A 20,294-nucleotide genomic window follows, 5' to 3' on the forward strand; every position below is an offset into this window, starting at 1 on the left:
GCTGCACCAATTTGCATTCCCACCAACAGTGCAAGAGGGTTCCCGTTTCTCCACATCCTCTCCAGCATCTATAGTCTCCTGATTTGTTCACATTTTGGCCACTCTGACTGGCATGAGGTGATATCTGAGTGTGGTTTTGATTTGTATTTCCCTGATGAGGAGCGACGTTGAGCATCTTTTCATGTGCCTGTTGGCCATCTGGATGTCTTCTTTAGAGAAGTGTCTATTCATGTTTTCCGCCCATTTCTTCACTGGGTTATTTGTTTTTCGGGTGTGGAGTTTGGTGAGCTCTTTATAGATTTTGGATACTAGCCCTTTGTCCGATATGCCACTTGCAAATATCTTTTCCCATTCAGTTGGTTGCCTTTTAGTTTTGTTGGTTGTTTCCCTTGCTGTGCAGAAGCTTTTTATCTTCATAAGGTCCCAGTAATTCATTTTTGCTTTTAATTCCCTTGCCTTTGGGGATGTGTCAAGTAAGAGATTGCTACGGCTGAGGTCAGAGAGGAAGGACCTGCTTTTTTAAAGATGAGTTTATTGAGGTATCACATATGCATCTTAAATTCATTTGGTTTAAGAGTATAATTAAATGGTTTTTCAAATTGACAGACAAGTATAAAAATTACCACAATCTAATTGTAGAAAATTTTTGTTACCTCAAACAGATACATGGTGCTCACTACGGTCACTTCCTGTTCCTAAACCCAGTCCCAGATAACCACTGATCTACTTACTGTTTCTAAAGATTTACTGTTTCTGGACACTTCACATAAATAAAATCACCCAAAATGTGGTCTTTTGCATCTGGCTTCTTTCATGTAGCGTAATATTTTAGAGGTTGATCCATGTTGTAGTATGTGTCAGCCTTTCATTCATTTTTATTGCCAAATGCAATTCCATTGTATGGATAACCACAGCTCTATACATTCACCAGTTGATGGATGCGTTTTTTTCACTTTTTGGCTATTAAAAGTATTTTTGCTATGATCATTCATGCAGAAATCTTACTGTGGACATATGTTTTCATTTCTCTTGCATATTCTAAACATGGGATTGCTTGATTATATGGTAAATTTGTACTTAACTCTTTAAGAAACTGCTAAAATGTCTTCTAAATTGGCCAAGCCATTTGACATTCCTACCTACAATGCATGATGGTTCCAGTTTTGCTACATCCTTGACAATATGTTTTACATTTTCTTTTGATTGTAGCTATCCTAGTAGATGTGAAGTGGTAAATCACTGTGGTTTTGATTTGCATTTCCCTAATGGCTAATGATGTACATCTTTTCCTAAGCTTATTAACCATTGCATATCTTTGTCAAGAAATGAATTTTCAAATTCTTTGTCCATTTTAAACTAGATTATCTGTCTCTTTTTTTGGTTTTGGTATTATATGTAAGAAATCATTATCTAATCCAAGGTCATAAGGAGTTATTCTTATATTTTCCTATTCCTAAGGGTTTTATAATGTTAGCTTTTACATTTAAATCAATGATTCATTTTGAATGATTTTTTTTTATGGTGTGAGGTAGGAATCAAAATTCATTCTTCTGCATGTGGATATTGTCTCAGCACCATTTGTTGAAAAGATTATATTCCCCCCCATTGAATTGCCTATTTTCCCCCCATATGCATATCACAGTTTACTTCTCCTTCTCCTCCTCCTCCTCCTCTTCCTCCTCCTTCTCCTTTTTCTTCTTTTCTTTTTTTGCATGTCTCTTAACTTTTTCTTGAAAATTGTGCATTTTAGGTAATATAACAAATCAGAATCTTAACTCTACCTACCCCCTTAGGGTTGATGCTATCATTTATTTGTTTAGTGAATTGGCAAAAATAATTCTATGATGTTTATTGCCATTACAATATGCAGTTGTTTTCTTGTGTTTATCTTTTTACCTGACTAGTAATTGGCCCAGGTCAGCATAAGCTTGTTATTGGTCAACAGGTGTGCTTAAGTTCCCTTGGCCTGCTGGATATTTAATTTTGCAATTAAATGCATGTGTGTTTGGAGGTTGCTATCATAGTTCAGAGTTTACATTTTTTCCCTCTATCTTCCACCCCTTTTGATTAGAACTGATAGCATGGATTTTCCTGTATGATTCTATTTTAGAGGATGCAACCTTGGGCATGTACATAGTCTTCCAGACTGCTACAATGGATGTGATTTTATTGTTAAACCTGGCTTCTTAGTAATTATTTCTGAGTCACAGTAGCTTATTGTTTGGCAGTGTTTGGTTAGAGATTGTGTTTAAGCTCCTAGTTCCAGTGAAGCTTTTACTCTTTGCTATGGATCTGTGTGTGACTTGGGGAATGTTTTCGTTTCTGTCCCATCTCCTGCTCTAATTTTTCCTCAGTTCATTCAGCTTGTGCACAGCCTTTCTGTACCCAAGGGTTAAATGTGATCCTAGTAGTTCTTCATGGATATCTATTTGCTTGGTTCTCTCTGTTAAAATATGTGATTGCTCTGCTCTTTTTTTTTTTTTTTTTCTACTGGTAGAGCTATGTGTACCTTTTGTTGCTCTCTGCCAAGATCACCATCGTTTATGACATCTCCCCTTTGTCCCTTAGGCATGGAATTCTTCATGCTCTTTTCCAAGCAAAGTCAATTTTCTCAGATAGAACTGTGAAACTCTTTGCTCCTGTGCTGTGTCTTTCCCTTTGGGTATAAGCTTTTCATTAACTCACAAGATCTAGGACAGGAACAATGATGCATTTCGACTGGAGTCACACCTTTGCTCTATGACCAAGAACTGTGCAAAGCTGGAGAGTGTTCCCATATTACTGGCTGGAACCAGTTCTTGGAACCTCCACCCTAGAAGCAAGATGGGTTGGGGATCAGGGTTCGGTATTCTGGTCTTGTAATGTCTGGAATAGAGATTTTGCCCTGTGCGTGGGGACTGGGTGTTAGAAGGGAGTCTTGGCCCTCAGGGCTGCGTTGGCCCAAAACATTACTTCAGCCACATGGAGTTGGGGACAATGAGAAATACCAGCTGCCTGCCCATCTCATGTTAATACAGTTGCTTAGATTGGGAACTAGAAGGGGAAGAAGCCCCGTAAGATGAAGCTTTTTGAGTGGAATGCAAAGAGTTGTAGCTTAAATGCCACAGATTCTTAATGTTCTTATTAAAATGTAGTAGATGTTATTGAATGAATGTTTGGTCACCTGTTATATGCTTTCAGAAAAATTTACTTAAAATTGAGTAAAAAGACTTAAAATGTTGATTTTTTGAAAAATAATTTTCTGCAGGGGCGCCTGGGTGGCTCAGTTGGTTAAGCGTCTGACTTCAGTTCGGGTCATGATCTCACAGTCTGTGGGTTAGAGCCCTGCATCAGGCTCTGTGCTGACAGCTTGGGAGCCTAGAGCCTGCTTCAGATTCTGTGTCTCCCTCTCTCTCTGCCCCTACCCTGCTCACACTCTGTCTGTCTCTCTCTCAAAACCAAATAAACTTAAAAAAATAAATAAAAAATAAATAAAATAATTTTCTGCATATAAATGGTTGGTTGGTTGCAAAGAGTTTGCTGAGCTTCTGACTCTGCCTTTTCAAAAGAAATCAGTCTCTTAAGGAACTTACTTTTAAAGATAAATATTTTGTTTCTATTTTCAAAAAAATATTCAAAAAATATTCAAAAAAATAAACATTTTAGGGACTCAAATATATGATAAGCTTTTGTAAATATTACTAAACTCAAATGTTTCTGTCAAAATGAATATTTTGACTAAAAATGCAAAATGGCAACCCTTTACAACATATAATACCATTATCATTCATGTTTTTTTTCCTTCTGAACAGTCTTTATTTAATTGTTCGTGATAAAGTACTATTTGATATCACCAACACCAAAGTCATTGTTAGCATAAATTTTAATTGATAATTTATAGCCTAATTGCTAATCCCATTCTGCCCTAATTTATAATTCTACCTATGTCATAAATATGAATGGATAGTTTCTAACATATACTATCAAGCATTGGTTCAAGGACTTCCTTTAATTACTTCCATTATTACTGATCCTGTGGTGTAGGTGGGAGAAATTTGGGTAACCCTTTGGATGCTACCACTGTTTTATGTGTCAAAATTGGATTAGAAACTATGCATAATGCAAATAACCATGTAATTATTTTGAATTTACAATGTATTTACTATGTAATTGCATAGTAAGTACCATATAATTACAAGATGATTACATGATTATTTCTGCCTTTTACACAGCTTTAAAAGCAAAAGATTTTGTTGCAATTATTATTGGCATTTATTGGTAAGTGTTACATAGTAGGGAACAAAATATTTATCATGTAATCAACGAAGCAAGCAACTGTTATTGTGTCTTTTCAGTTGCGAAATTATATTTTAAAGTTATTGAAGTGAACCTGAAACTGGCCTAAAAAATAAAGTTTATTAATTAAAAAAAAGTTATTGCACTCAAAGAGTTAGCCATAAGTACAAGGCATAACTTGATATATCTAAGATAGCTGATTATTCTGGCTATCGTTCTGTTTACTACAGTTGTGTATTTTTAATTGAAGCTCTGAAATTGAAGTTGATTTTTTAAAATATTCCGAGAAAATTTTAATGGGCCAGAGGAGAAACTCAAGAACTTAAGTAAAAATGATACTTACAAATATCCATACTTATAAGAATAAACCATATCATTACTTTTTTTGTTTACCAATACTTTAATTTCCCCAGATTTATTGAGAAATCATTGACATACATCACTGTATAAGTTTAGGGTATACAGCATGATGGTTTGATTTATATTTATTGTGTAATGCTAACCACAATGGGTTCATCCAACATCTGTCTTCTCATATAGTACAATAAAAAGAAAAGAGGAAAAAAAAATTTCCTTGTGATGAGAACTCAGGATTTACTCTCTTATCAAGTTTGCTATCTATCACACAACTGTGTTAGGTATGGTCATCGTGCTGTACGTCATATCCCTACTATGTATTTATCTTGTATCTGGCGGTTTATATCTTGACCACCTTCTTACAATTCCCCCTCACCCCACCCTTTTCCTTTTGTAACCACAAGTGTGATCTCTTTTACTATGAGTTTGAGGGTCTTTGTTTTGTTTTGGGGGATTTTTTTAGATTCCACATGTAACAGATCATACAAGTTGTTGCAAATGATAGGATTTTCTCATTTTTTATGGCTGAGTAATACTCCTTCATATATATACCACAACTTCTTCATTCATCCACTAATGGACACTTAGTCTGTTTATGTATCTTGGCTATGGCAAATAATGGACATGGGAGTACAGATATCTTTTTGAGTTGGTGTTTTGAATTAGTGTTTTTAAGTTAGTGTTCTTCATGTGTTTGTGAATTTTCCAGTTTTCTTCTTGCTGTTGATTTCTAGTTTCATGCCATTGTGGTCAGAGAAGATACTTGGCATGATTTGGATAGGCCAGGCTGTGCACCAGAGCCCCTGGCCAGGTGAGCCCCTGGTTTGCTCTGCAAATGAGGGAAGCCACAGGCTATGCTGTCTGTTTAAGTGTCACTCTATTTAGGGCTGTTGAATAGGCCATGGGAGCTTCTCATGTACCCTGGTGAGGTTCCCTGGCTGTATACACTAAAGTCTGTATTCTGTGATGAGTGGGGCTATGAATTAGATTCTCTGCCTGGGCTTAGGGGGAGAAGTAGCTCTAAAGCTGGGAAAACTCTTTGTTTGCTGCTTTAACTCAGGCTGACCCATACCCCAAGTTTCTGGCTGAACGAGGTCACTACCTTTGCTTTGCACGCTATAGCCTCTGCCTGCCCTCCTCAGGGCTCACTGCAGCATGCAGAGAGACACTGCCGGGCCACATAGATCCCAGGAGTTGCTGCCAGCCCTTCTGGTCAAATGGGCTGAAAAGACACATCCCATGCTGGGCGGGGCTATATTTCAGCAACTTTGCCTGGGCAGGAGGGGGAGAGGCTGTTCCAGGTTACTCTTATTTTCCAAAACAGGCTCTCTGTGTGGGAGACGCTGGAACCTACCCTCAGCCTTGGCTCTGAATTAATCCTCCTGACTGTGTATAACATGGGGCTTCCTCATGTCTGATATTGGCTTTGCTTCAGAGGTAACTGCTCTGCCTACCCACCTCTTGGCTGGAGCATCACAGGACCATGTAGTTTCTAGTACTTATCACTAGTCCTTCTGGTCAGATGGGGCCAGAAGACATTCTCCACAGAGGGTAAGGCTGTGGTTCTGCTCCTTGCCTGGGAGTAGACAAACCTAGTTCTAGGGACCAGCAAAACTCCTCGTTTGAAGATTCAAATATGGCAGATCTGCACCTGACTAAATCCTGTGGTCACAGCGTGCCACCAACTTGCTTCTGTGGATGAGCAAAGCCAAGATCCATATGCTGGTTGTTGCAAGCAACAAATTAGGTAGGTTGTTACCTACCCCCTTTATTTGTCACAGTCAGATCCCCAGTGGTTTAGTTCCATAGATTTCCCTGCAATTCCTGTGATATGAGATCAGAGGAAGGGCTCCCAAAAAGTACCCCCAGTGCTGGGGTGGGTGTTGTCTCCATAGGTTCTTTTTCCCCACTGGAGGAACCAGAGACTCTGAGGAGTCTTCTGTGCATGGTGCTGCACTGACCTGAGGGAGGGGCAATGTGGCCCATGGGTAGCCATGTCCATTACCCTTCTAATGTTGTCTGTCTTGGTAACCATGGTACAGGGGGTGCTTCAGCTTCACTCCATGTTCTGGGATTCTCTCAGTGGCATCTTGTTGTGGAATAGTTGTTGGATGTTCTTGTGAGGAGACAACCTATTTTGCCATCTTAATGACGTTACTTACCCATACCTTTTTTAACTTTATAAAAATAAGCATTTTATTTTAGAGCAATATTAGAGTTACAGGAAAATAATACAGTTGGTACAGAGTTTCCACATACCCTACACACCCAATTTCTGTTATTATTAACATCTTGCATCGATACGGTATACCTCTTGGTTGTGACAGTTTCTCAGACTTTCCTAGTTTCTGATGACCTTGAAGAATATTTGACTTTTGAAGAATATTGGTAAAGTATTTATAGAATATCTCTCAATTGGGTTTTGTTGAATGCTTTTCTTGGGATTGGACTGTGATTATGTGTTTTGGGGAGGTGGAGCACAAGGACAATGAAGATTATATTAGCACACTGAGGTGCTAATAAGATCAGATTATATTAAGAATACATAAAATAAGTATGATTTATAACTATTATTATTAACCTTGATTGCCTGGGTAATGCAGTATTTCTCTGAGTTCTTAACTGTGAAGTCATTCTTTCTTCCCTCTTTCTATGCTATAGTCTTGAAAGGATGTCAATGTTTGCATCCCACACATAAGAATAAGGAAGTTATAGTCAATCTCCTTGAGGGCAGAATATCTGGATAAATTATTTGGAATTCTTCTGTACAGTAGGTATATCTATTTTCCCCACTTATTTACTCAGTCATTTATTTGTACCATTATGACCTCATGGACAGGTATTTTTTACTTTAAGTTCTAATCTAAAACTGTATGATGTTGCTCAAATTGTTTCATTTTTGGCCATTTAATGCTTTTTCTGTTGGCTCCTATGTCCCTTAGACATCCTGGGTATTGTCAATTTTTTTTGAGCAATTATTATAAAGCACTATGTGCACTTGAATAAAGGTTTTTGTGTGGACATGTTATCAGATCTGCTGAGTAAATATCTAGAAGTGTGATTGCTGGAGTGTGTGGTAAGACTTTGATTAGTTTTATAGGAAACTGAGAATCTGTCTTCCAAAGTGGTTCTACCATTGTGTTCTCACCAGTAATAAAAGAGAGTTCCTTTTGCTTCATATGGTTGTCAACAATTGAAACTGAAGATTTTTGGATTTAGTCATTGAAATAGATATACAGTAGTATCTCATTGTTGCCTTAATTTGCAATTATATGATAAACCGTATTTAACATATTTTCAAATACTTACTTGCCATCTACATATCTTCTTTGGTGAGGCACCTGTTAGATCTGTTGCCTATTTTTCAATTGAATTGTTTACTTTTTTATCGTTGAGCTTCAGAGTTCATTATATAATTTATATATATATCATTCTTCATAAAATATGTGATTTTGAACTATTTTTTCATAGTCCATGATTATATTGTGTTTCTCTTAATAGTGTCTTTTGCTGAGAAGAAGCATTTAATGTAAACAAAGTTTATTGATCAATATTTTGTTTCATGGATTGCGCTTTTTGTGTTGTGTCTGTTTCAGTTGACTAGGGATGTTGTTATAATGTACCACAACCTGAGCAGCTTAAACAACAGAATTGTATCCTCTCATAGTTCTGGAGGCTGGAATTCCAAGATGAAGGTGTCATTAGGGCCATGCTTTCCCTGAAAGTGTCAGGGAGGGGTCTGTCCAAAGTTTTTATCCTAGCTGCAGGTGTTCTTTGGTTTGTGGCGGCTTAATTCCAATTTTTATTTCAAGCATTCCCTCTGTGTCCAGACTCCCTCTTTATATAAGGACACCAATCATATCAGATTAGAGGCCTCTCTTATCACAGTAAGGTCTCGTCTTGCCTTAACTAATTGCATTTCTGCCATCCTATTTCCAAATAAGGCCATATTAGGAGGTACTAAGAGTTGGGACTTCAACATACATATTTTAGGGGACCCAGTTTAACCCATAATAGCCACTAAAACTCACCACCAAACTCATGGCCACATAGATGTTCTCCTATGCTCTCTTTCAGATGTTCAGTAGAATTGCATTTGACATTTAGGTCAGTGATCCATTTTGGGTAATTTTTTTGAAAGTTGTAAGATTAGTGTCTAGGTTTATTTATTTATTTATTTTTTGCATATGGAGTTGTAGTTGTTACATTACCACTTGGTGAAAATATTAGGCTTCCTTCATTGAATTGCCTTTGATCCTTTGCCAAATACTAACTGACTATACTTGTATGGGCATTTTTCTGGGCCCTCTCTTCTGTTCCATTGATCTATATATCTACTGTTTCACCAATACCATGCGGTCTTAACTACTACACCTTTGAAATAAGTTTTGAAATCAACTTGTGTAAGTCCTCTAACTTTTTTTGCCCTTCAGTGTTGTGTTAGCTATTCTAGTTCTTTTGCTTTTCAATATGAACTGTAGAATGAGATAAATTTTCTCAAAAACATGACAGCATTTCTTGAAAATTCGAGCAGTCATAGCTAAAAGAACAAAATATTGGCCTTTGTCTCTATCTATGGCTAACATAGCTTCTTGTCAGAGCGACTCAGTTATTGGACATTGAAACTTCTGCCTTCTAAGAGAACAAGGCAGGAGTGACTTCTGTAGCCCTCAGTTAATGCCTCAGATATGAAAGCATGGAGAGGAAGTTCGTGTGCGACTTTATAGTGCAGATCTGCTTCTGCTGACATAGGCTGCATTGTTAATTGAAATATTACCCTTTTCTGTTGCTGATACATGCTACTGGCTCACACCTAGAGAAGCTTGAAAACCTAGGCAGTGCATTTCAATATTACTGAACATACAAATCACCAAAGGATATTATTGAAATTTACATTGTGATTCAATGTCTGGTTTGGGCCATGATTTTGTGTCTCTAACAAGCTCTTAAGTGATGTTGCCGGTTCTACTGACTACACTTTGAACAGCAGAGAGCTAGAGAGGTTTTTCGTCAAACTTTGACATGCACAAAATGACTTAGGCTGTTTGTTAACATACAGATTATTGGGCTTCATCTACAGAATTTCTGATCCAGTGGAATTGCCAATCCAGTGGAAGGCTCTTCTGGTAGGCAGGTTACTATCACTGGTTCTGCTGCCAGTATTAGTCTGGCCCAATATCTAATCAATGCCAGGCTTTCCTCTGAGAAGGGCATGGGGTGCAGCTAGAACAGTGTAGGTTCACTTATAACCTCTTTCTGCTGTTTTCCCACGATCTGTGTAATTTCTGGTCAGTGATTCCAGGTTTTATATAATTTGTAAGTGTTCAGTTTCTACACAACTTTATCGTCCGCTAAGAATTTAAAAATCACATTCTCTGTTCAGCTGTTAATGCTGGGATCCATATTTAGTTTTATAAGCTACTCCCTGTTTTTAGTTTTGTTTTGGGTTTTTGGCTCATGAATTTTATTTCTGTTTGTTGATAAGAAATGTAAGAGTGGAATGTTAATAAGTTTCAGTTTAGTTCTGTAATGTCAAGAATTTAAAAATTAAAAAAATAATTTTTTAATACTGAGCCTGGGTGGCTCAGTCGTTTGGGCGGCCGACTTCGGCTCAGGTCATGATCTCACGATCTGTGAGTTCGAGCCCCGCGTCGGGCTCTGTGCTGACAGCTCGGAGCCTGGAGCCTGTTTCACATTCTGTGTCTCCCTCTCTCTGACCCTCCCCCGTTCATGCTCTGTCTCTGTCTCAAAAATAAATAAACGTTAAAAAAATTAAAAAAAAATTTAAAAAATGGATTGGTTTAAAAAAAAATCTAAAATGATCTAAAAACCACATGTGAAAACATTGATCCCGAATTCTAACCTACAACTACTCCAAAATGGAGAAGTACCGGGATCCCAGCCCATTTGACAGGTTGTAGGAAAAAAAAATTTTTTTTCTCCCTCCACCTCACCGCTTATTGACTCAGCTATTGGCTACATGATGGAAAGGCTGATCTGCATGTATTTTGAGGGAATTCACACTTACTGGCAGTGCCGATGGTTGTAATTAAAATGGTCCAGCTACTAACAAAGATGATTTTATGTTAGCTTTTTTACCTACATAGATTGTAGTATCATTACTGTAAATAGCATTATTTTAACTAATATATAAATAAAATTTCATCCATAATGAAAATATGAGGCCGAAATCGTCACTCATACATTATATTGTAACTACATATTTCTAAGAATTCTAAAAAATATAGACAAAGATAGGTAAGTAAAGTCGACTGGCTATTTAAGGGGTCTCAGTGGTTCAAAGGAGAAAAACCAAGCCACAAAATCAGAATAGTTTACTCACATGACATTAATATAATTGAAGAAACCAGACAGAATTTATCATTTTTTGATACAAATTTCTGTGATGATTCAAAAAACTATTGCGGGGTGCCTGGGTGGCTCAGTCAGTTAAGTGTCTTGACTTCAACTCAGGTCATGGTCTCACAGTTAGTGGGTTCCAGCCTGTGTCCGGGTCTGCGCTGACAGCTCAGAGACTGGAGCCTGCTTTGGATTCTGTGTGTCCCTCTCTCTTTGCCCCTCCCCTGCTTGTGTGCTCTTTCTCTCTCAAAAATAAATAAATAAACATTAAAAATGTACTTAAAACTGTAATGTGCGATGTGACAATTAGATAACATTTTCTGGAAATAATAATAACAAGCCCACAGAATGACTTGTGAAATGTAAATAAATCAAGAGGAAAAAAACAACAACAGAATAAAATAGACTCCATCTTGTGGGAAATGGCTGTAATCTTCCCCAGCTGCTAATGGCTACTCAAACAGTTGCTGAGTCTTAATGCCTGAACTCTTCTCTTTCTCCAACATTTTGCACTTAATTATTCAGCAAATCCACTTGGTCCTGCCTTCCATTTACATACTGAACTTAATCACCCCCACCATCCCTGCTGCTAATACACTAGTCCAGACAACATTTTTCTTTTACTTGGGTATTAACATACCTGCTTAAATGCCCCCTTTGTTTTCCTTATGTGCCCAGCAGAGTATCCTCAACATCGGCTCAGAGTGATCCTTATCAGGCAGATCATATCAGGCAGATCAAATCACTGCTCTTTTCAAAGTTCTTTAGTGGCTTTTTACCACTTGATATAAACTCATTTCTTACTAATCCTCCAAAGCAGCCCACACCCTGGCCCCTGGTAGTAATCTTCCCACCACCCCTTCACCCTTCTCCCCTTGCTCATTCCAGTCTTCACACCTGCTGGTCATGCCCCTGCCTCAAGGTCTTTGTTGTTTCCTTTGCCTGCTTCTCCAGAAATCTGAAAGCGTTGCTCCCCCACCTACTTCAGCCTTTGATCAAATGTCATCTTCACAATCAGACCTTTCTTGACTGCCCTAAAGTAGTAACTGCTTCTCTTCTCCCACTTCCTCTTCTTCTTCCCTACTTTATATCTCTCCAGAGCACTTATTATTATCTGACATAAAACATATTTTTCTGATTTATTGTTTGTAGTATCCTATAACATAAGCTGTAAGAAAGTATTTTTTTGGGGGGTGGAGACTTTATCATTCATTGCTGTATACCTCGTACTTAACAAAGTGCTTAATAATTTAAAACAAAAATATAAACAATTGAAAATTAACAGTGAAAATTTAAAAAAGTGTGAAAGACAAATCCAGAGGATCTTATAACTGAATAATAGAAGTTCAATGGAAAAGAAAACAAGGTAGGTGAAGAAAAAATAGTCAAAATAGAGAATGCCTTCCTAAAATAATTTTTAGGTTACAAGTGCACAGAAAATGACTGGGTAGAATAAATAAGTGTATAGACTGTAGCAATAAAGATAAGTCTGGAAACTTGTCAGACATAACAGGTTACCAGCCAAGAATGAGAACCAGGCTGCCATTTTTTTCAAAACTAAAATTTAAAAAACATTTAACAGCATTTATGAACTTATACTAGAAACAGTGGTGTTTGTGAGGGAAACAAAAAGCAACTCATGGACCCCCTGTTTGTGATGGAGATTGTTAGCTTCTACTATAGTATTAGGTTTGTATCTGGCCCAATGTCTGCTCAGCCACAACATACTTCCCCATCACTGAGGTTAGCTGAGGCCACATAACTAAGTTTTTGTTTTTGTTTTTGTTTTTGTTTTTGTAAGTTTATTTATTTTGAGAGTTAAAGAGAGAGTGTGAGTGGAGGAGGGGCAGAGAGAGAGAGGGAGTGAGAGAATCCAAAGTAGGCATCGTGCTGTCAGCACAGAGCCTGATTTAGGGCTTGAACTCAAGAACTTGGAGAACATGACCTGAGTTGAAATCAAGAGATGGATGCGGGGGAACCTGGATGGCTCAGTTGGTTAAGCATCCGACTTCAGCTCAGGTCATGATCTCCCTGTTTCTGAGTTCAAGCACTGCCTAGGGCTCTATGCTGACAGTTCAGAGCCTGGAGCCTGTTTCAGATTCTGTGTCTCCCTCTCTCTCTGCCCCTCTCTCTCCCACTCATGGTCTGTCTCTCGAAAGAAAGAAAGAAAGAAAGAAACACTAAAACAACCAGACCAAAAAAGAGTCAGGTGCTTAACTGACTGAGCCATCTAGGTGCCCGTGTTTAAGTTCTTGATAGTAAGTTAGGAACAGATGTGATTATGTACTGGCCTGTGGCCTGAGACATTTGGATGTGCTTTGTTCACCATACCTCTTTCCTTCCCCAGTTTCTACTACCTAGAAAACTCAGTGCCCAGGTGAGTTTAAAAGAAACCTAGGTCTCTCATCAACTCTGAGGAGCAGAGTTGCTTTACACATCCAGATTGTTCACATCAGTGCAAGAAAGAAGAAACCTTCCCCCAAATGAAGAATTCTTATTTCTTAGCTCAGTGGGCAGATGTAGTGCCAGGCAAAGTGGAGGAATAAATTACAGTAAAAGCTTGGATTGGAAATAACTTGTTCTGTGAGTGTTCCACAAAATGAACAAACATTACTAATAAATTTTAACTTGATATATGAGTGATGGCTTGCAATAGAGTAGTACATGATGCCGAATGTCACATAATCACATCTGAGACAATGGTTCCTCTCTCTCTCTCTCTCTCTCTCTCTCTCTCTCGCTTGCTCGCTATGGGATTATGATTGATCATCTCCCATGCTCGGATGCTTGGTCTCAGGCCTCGGTGTTTGGCAGAAATCATTGATTTTTCAGAATGTTTGAAGGTGCCCACAACTGACACTAGTGGGTTTTTTTGGCATTTCAAAGCACCTATGGACATTCCTTTGCTTTTCCATTCAAGAGTAAGCTTAGGAATGCTTTGGTTCATCCTAGGTCTGGCTGCAGATATAGATCCTTTCCTCTGCCTTATTGCCAGTTACATTAAATACTGTGTATGACAAGAGTTTATTAATACTGTACTGTAGTCAGTATCCGTGTGAGCATATACAATGGCAGAAGATTCCGTTCAGCCAATAGATAGCAGTGATTCTGTTAGTGATAGTGAAAGTCGCCCTACACAGTAACCCTCCTCTCTCGTCTCCCTCACACCAGCCATGAAAGTTTTCAAAGGAAAGTGCAGGTTAATTTGTTTATTTTTCTTTATATTTTATATTTTCTTTATTATTTTGTATTATATTACAGTGTTGTAATCATTTTTATATGAATATTTTTGGGTGGTGGAATGAATCATCCAAGTTTCCATTATCTTATGGGGAAAATCATTTGAATATACAAGTGCTTTGGATTACAAGCATGTTTCCAGGGCAAATTGTGCTTGTAAACTAAGGTTTTAATGTACACACATGGATGTATATTTAGATATATTTCTGAAATTGAAGGAGAGAGAAATAAAAGTTTTCATTTTTTAGCCACTGAATTTTGAGTCTTTCCATTATAAAGTACAGCCTTCATCCAAAACAATTCACTACTACCCATTTGCCTTTTCTCTAAAGATTATTTAATTAAATATTTTATAGGAGGAAAGAGTCACTTTTACTTCTCAATATATCTCTCTAATGTTGAAATGATGTGTAAGTTACTTTTTACTGTTTTTTTCCTAATAAAAATATGGATTGTAGAAGAAACTAAAAAATCCATAATTCAGTATAGGTTGATGTGTCAAATAATTTAGCTGAATTGGTTATTAAGAAAAGAATCTATATCTATATCTATATATATATTTCTCATCATATAAGGCTTAATTCAAATATTTCCTTCTCCCATAGAATTCTGTTCATATTTCATTATAACTTGTGTAGCACATGATTTTATGAGAATCTAAATGTTACCTTCTCCTTCAAAATTGTGAAAACCTTAAAGACAAGAAATTCATCCTCTGCTGTGATTTATGAAGAAATACTATTCATACTGTTATCAAATAAGAGATGGACTTGATCAGACACCATAAAAATAAAGTGAAACCAGTAAGGTAAAGTGTAGATGGAAAATGCAAATTCTTATATTTGGGTTCAAAATAGCAATTTTATAAGGGGAAGATGAGAAAGGCCCAGCTTAACCACAGTTCATATAAAATGGCTTATGAGATTTTGTTAACTACATAGTCTGTGAGTCAACAATGTAACATGGCTGCCAAAATAAGCAATAAGCACAATGAAAATGTTTCACTTTGCCAGGCTCAATAAACATTATTTTGCTGTTCTGATGGCCTCTAATTAGGATAATTAAGAACTGAAGTGTCAACATTGGCCCCATCTACTAATTTCCTGATTGTTCATGGACTTTCGCCACTCCACATTTTGTTGCTCTGCATTCAACCACTCTGCTCTTTTTGTACCGCCTAAGAAAGGCCCATCACTCACTCTTAGCTGCTCTGATGCTCGTGTTAGACAATTTTCATGAATGTCTACAGAGATGATGTGCTAAGGTATGCAGTCACAGAACTAGCAAGAGGTATTAGGCAATTGCTTTAATATCAGTTGTATCTTCGGCCAAACAGTAGTTTTAAGACTTTCTGATCGACACTAAATTTGATATTATAAATAGGAAGTATTCATTAAGACCGTCTTCAGTAAGGTCGTTACACAGAGTTTCATGGAAAGATAAAAAACTGAAAAATCTTGGAGAAATTCCTTAAAATTACATTTTGAAAGGCAAATGAGAGAGATGTGCCAGCCTGTGGTATTCAGGCACAGGAAATTTGCACACTTACGTAGGTATATCAAGAGTGACAGTATGGCTAATGTCTAGTCACTGGTTATTCAGATTGAATAATGGCATTCAATTGATAAATAACTTTGCTATTTTAAGAAGAGTATTTCATTATGGTATTAACACAATCCTTTATTATAGAGGATAACTCCTTCAACTTTCTCTGTCCTCAAATTATAGGTAAATGTCTTATCTCAAATCAGGGTGAAGAATGTCTCATCTGCCTGAGGTTCAATTTGTGTATGTTTCTCTCACCCAAGTCCATACACTACTTGTTTTCCCATCATTAAAAGCACAAGTCCTTTATTTTCCCTTATCTATTGCCACCATTCCAGATGTAAATATCTTAGATCAAGTTTCTGAAAAGCAAAGTCTGACACAGAGGTCTGAGTGCACATAAGTTATTAATGAAGGACTTTTCAAGAAAAACTTAAGGGAATAGAAGAAGATAGGAAAGGGAAAAATGCAACGCAAAAAATGTGAGTTCAGGTCAAGCCTAGTCTTCGGCTGACTTACATAAACTGCTCTGCTGCCTTGTTCACATTCAAGGCAAGATGATTGGCGTTTAAAACCCTATATCAGGATATCATGGGCTGTGGGCTTCCCTCAGAGTTTGGGCCGACGTGTATGCTTCCTGGGTAAGGTGGCTCTAATTTGTCAGCCAGTGACAATTTCCGTAGAAAGAGTGGCATCTGCTCCCAGTAGCAGCCGACGTTCACAGCAGCTCAGAAATGGACTGTGACCACAGAACCTGGAAAGGGAATCTGGAGTGGCTGGGTGGGGGCATCATCCAGAGATAGCTTTTCAAGAATTCTACGACCAAAATTCCAGAGGTAATTTACAAGAGGACAGTTACTTGGAGAGCTGCAGCCCACCAACACAGATGCTGCAGTTAGCACCAAAGCTGTAACTACCCCCAGAACTTCCCTTCATTCTCGTATAGCATTTCTGCTGGACTGGAGGCTTGCAAGGTACAATGAGCTGGACCCAAACATTGGAGAATGTTGGCGTCTGGGTCTCAGGTCGCCATGCACTTATCAGATGTGGATGTTGTACGTGCTCATTTACAGTAAAAACTGGGCATGTGGGTACCGCTGGTTGTCTCAATGGATCATTTGAATATCAAATATTTTTCTTCCTTCCCTAATTACAAAACAGAAGTCCTGCCCTTTGATAATAATTAGGGTCAGTGATCCCTGCCAAACTGTGTATTTGTGTAAAGAGTCCAAAGCGGCCCTATAGCAGTCCTAGATTTAGTCTCACTGTGTCTCTTGTTAGGAGGATCCACCCTTTGAGAATGAGCACTTCTGAACTCATCGATCCTAGAGTTTTAGGGATGAGATCAATGAGTTCCTCAAGTGGGTACCTGGAAGGATTTGTAAGTGGGGACTTGTAAGGGCTGAATTATACCCCTTCAAATCCATACGTTGAAGTTCTAACCTCTAGTACCTCAGAATGTGGTATTATTGGGCATAGAGCCTTTAAAGAAGCAATTAAGTTAAAATGAGGCTGTTAGGATGGGCCCTAATGCAATATGGCTACCATTTTTATAAGAAGAGGAATTTTGGACACAAAAAGAGTTATGACGAACACATGTGACCAGAGAAAAACTATGTGAGGGCACAGCAAGAAGGTGGTCATTTGTAAGCCAAGGAGAGAGATCTCAGAAGAAACTAAACCTGCCAACACCATGATCTTGGACTTCTAGCCTTTACAACTGTGAGAAATAAATTTTTGTGTTTTTTTTTATATCAGCCCTATCATAAGGCCACAGCTGCTTTTACTTCTTGTTTTTCAGACCAACACACTCTATTTACTAGAGATATAGTACTACATAATGACTATTTTTAAAGGAGCACACCCCATACTAAAGATTAGCACCCCTTCTTTGCAAGGATATGGTTTCTCCATACTACTCCTTTAGGCAAGTATCTTTGGGATGCTGTGGTAGGTAGTGACACCAGTGGATCCCATGGTTTTTTAAGTGTACTGTCATACTAACCTCACTGTAAAACAGGTCCCTTTATGTAAGGTGATATTGCATGATATCCCATGTCAATGAATAATGGCACTTACAGAATGGTGGAATAAGAAGATTTGCAAAATCTTTCCAACAATAATAAACTGGAAAAATTTCTCAAAAACAATCATTGTGGTTCTCTGAAATTAAAAAAAAAATGTGAAATTGTTTTTCTAAGAAAAATTACTGAATTTTATGTAAGAACAGTGGGAGACTATGGGGTTTTAGCCTAATATCACACACACTCCAATCCTGCCCCGTCAGAGACAGTTCAGAACATGCAAAGCTCCATGACCAAAGTCATTACTGAAAACAATACTGATTTTGATGGCGACCAACCTTATAGCCACCTGAAGTTGTGATACTGGTTATGGCAAGCAACAGATGAGCAGATACATCAGGAGTTTATCTAGATCTGGGGAATAAGACATAGTTTTTTTGATAAGCTACCACATATCCTAGGTGGTCTCAATTATATATATGCATATAAGTATGCATATATATGCATAAGAATGCACATAAACTTTGGAGACACTGGAGAGGCCCCAGTCATCTCCATGTCCCTGCATGAATGTAAGGCCATGTGCAGCTTCATAGAAGACATGACAAGACTCAGGAAGAAGTAAAAACTTGGAGAATTGTAAACTGCCTGAATTATGAATGTATAGCTCATTCTTTACACAAATGCATTGCGGAGTAGAAACCTTACTGAATACAGGTGTTTAAGCACTATCTCTGGTCAATCACTGGCTGACTATTAAGTTATATAATCCACCTGTGATCAGTAGGATCTAAACTGAATAAAAATCAGCAAATGAATAGATAAAATGAAAAGAGAGATCACTGGCTTCACAATGCACAATAGGCAAACTCTAAATAATTAGTCCAAGTAAGTGGGTAGAAATATAATAAAAAAAAAACAACTATCTGCAGATTCAATAGGCACAGGCACCAGAATCCAGAGTTGCTACAATATATTATCTAAAATGTTCAGTTTTCAATGAAGTATTATGAGACATACAAAGAAATAGGAATATGTGACACACACACGAAAATAAATCAATATAAACTGTCTGTGCAAGTCCAGATGTTGAACTTCACAAAGACTTCAAAGAAACCATTACAAATATGTTGAAGGAACTAAAGGAAACCATATTTAAAAAATTATAGGAAGGTATGAGAATGATTCCTTAAAGAGTGGATACCAGTAAAGAGGTACAAATTATAGAAAACTAGCTGATGAAATTCTGGTGTTGAAAAATGAAAAAAAAAAATTGCAATGAAAAATTCACCAGAAATACCTAAACTTGAAGACACAAGTTATGAAAAACAAGAATGAAAGAAGGGTCATCACTATTAACCTTACAGAAATGAAAATAATTATAAAGAAGTAATACAAACAACTTTTTACCAACAAATTAAATAGCTTAGATGGAATGGGCAAATTACCAGAAAGAGCCAAATTACCAAAATTGAGTCAAGAAGAATAAAAAATCTGAATAAGTGTATAACAAGTAAATAAATTAAGTTAGTGATTACAAATCTTTAGAAACATAAAAGCCCAGGCTTTCCTAGAAACTCTATCAAACATTTCAAAGGAAATAATACTAATCATTCAAACACTCAGACGAGAGAGGTCTTTCTAATTAATTATGAGGTCAATATTAATACCTAAATATAAGGCTAAAGAAAGCCATCACACACATCTACAGACCATTAGCACTCATGAATAGAGACAAAAAAATCCTCCGAAATGTTAGCAAACCCAATGCAGAAACATAAAAAGGACTATACACTGTGATCAAGTGGGATTTATCTCAGGAATGCAAAATTGGTTTAGCATTTGAAAATCAATTAGTGCAATACACAATTTTAATAGAATAAGGACAAAAAACATGATCATCCAATAATGCATTAAAAGCTTTTGACAGTATCTTCTCTTGATGATGGTCCAGATTTTGTACATTTTCATGTGTTATCATTTTTATTTAAATGCCAGATATGAAATGGAAGTACATGATATTTATGCTCAGAAAAGGGTAAGCTGCTTGCATCAGGCTGTTTGCTTGTGAGTTGAGGCAATGTAGTAAGTAGTGGTTTGGGGCTTTGCGGTTGCTTGTTGGATTCACTTCGCTGCATGCTTAAATTATTCGAAGGTAGTATAATCTTCCCTTAGCAGGGATCTGAGTGCCTAGAAGGTTTCTGTCAATTCTCTTGTTGGCCCTCAACCTTTGGCACACCAGGTGGTCTGCCCATCAGTGGTTGCCTCTCAGCTCTCTGTCCCCTCTTGCAGTTTTGCTGGCTGCTGCCTTTCCCCCTAGACCCTTTGTGTCCTTTGGTTACCTTTCAATTTTCCCTCTTCAAACTCGGATTTCAGGAAGGCCCTAATACTCATGCCTCAGGTGACTTTTTCTCCAAGGCTCCGGGCTGGGCCTGGGCCCTCTGCCAGAGAGAGATGGGGAGTGTGGATTACTTAGGTAACATCCAGAGTGCC

At 37.6% G+C, this 20,294-nt stretch overlaps 1 pseudogene; it reads right to left on the minus strand.

Annotated features, from left to right (window-relative positions):
- Positions 1-20,294, minus strand: part of LOC109247157 (heterogeneous nuclear ribonucleoprotein H3-like) — a 42,299-nt pseudogene that overhangs the window by 4,100 nt on the left and 17,905 nt on the right.

The sequence above is a fragment of the Panthera pardus genome, unplaced genomic scaffold (assembly GCF_024362965.1).
Source record: "Panthera pardus isolate Hobbes unplaced genomic scaffold, ASM2436296v1 HiC_scaffold_1, whole genome shotgun sequence".
Classification (NCBI taxonomy): Eukaryota; Metazoa; Chordata; class Mammalia; order Carnivora; family Felidae; genus Panthera; species Panthera pardus.